General features: G+C 39.5%; 1 pseudogene; it reads right to left on the bottom strand.

Moving 5' to 3' along the window:
* Nucleotides 1–539: 539 nt before the first annotated feature.
* Nucleotides 540–690, bottom strand: LOC111727264 (annotated as a pseudogene).
* Between the last annotated feature and the right edge of the window lie 238 nt (nt 691–928).

Below are 928 nucleotides of genomic sequence, written 5' to 3' on the forward strand. Positions count from 1 at the left end.
ATAGACAAGATAAGATTTCCTTTTTTTTTTTTTTTTTTGAGACAGAGTCTTACTCTGTTGCCCCAGGTTACTCTAGCTCACAGAACTTCAAACCCCTAGGCTCAGGCAATCTTCCTGCCTTAGCCTCCTGAATAGCTGGAATTATAGACACTTGCCATAATACCTAGATAATTTTTCTATTTTTAGTAGAGATGTGGTCTTGCTTTTGCTCAGGCTGGTCTTGAAGTCCAGAACTCACCCATGTAACCCTCTTGCCTCAGCCTCCCGGATTGCTAGGATTATAGGCACTAACCACTGCACCTGCCCAGGGTTTTCTTCTCTCTCTCTTTTTTTGCCTTTTACTTGTTCTCTTAATATTTTCCTTTATCATTAAGAGTTATTAATACACTAAAAATACAAATATTTTGATTTTTGTTATAAAATATGCATAACATAAACATTTACCATTTTAACCACTTTTAAGAGTTAAGTTCTGTGCCATTAAGTATATTCACAAGGTCGTACACCATCACCACCATTTATCCTCAGATTTTTTTCCCCAGGGCACAGTGTGAATGTAGTACTCCACTACCATAAATTGTGCAGTCCACTTTGCTCATTTGGGGAAATTGCGGGGGTCACCCCATCTGGAGTGCAAGCCTTGCTCTGGGAAAACCATCTTTGTGACCGTAGTAACTTTCTTGCCAGTATAGGACTGCTTTTAAATCTTCCTAACTCAGGTGATAACTTTTAAAATACACGTTTTCTTTTAGTTTGTAATTGCATGAATAATTCTAATGAGCATGGGAGGAAGTTCCCAGGGAAGTCTCATAGGGTCTTTCTCCTTCCCTCTGACTTCCTTTCTTCCCCTCTCTCCCTGCTTTTTCCCTTCTATTGTCCTTCATAGTTGGTGACTCTTTACCTGTGCAACTCCTGGAATGACCAATCA

Source organism: Otolemur garnettii, unplaced genomic scaffold, assembly GCF_000181295.1.
Source record: "Otolemur garnettii isolate 467f Iridium unplaced genomic scaffold, OtoGar3 scaffold00003, whole genome shotgun sequence".
Lineage (NCBI taxonomy): Eukaryota > Metazoa > Chordata > Mammalia > Primates > Galagidae > Otolemur > Otolemur garnettii.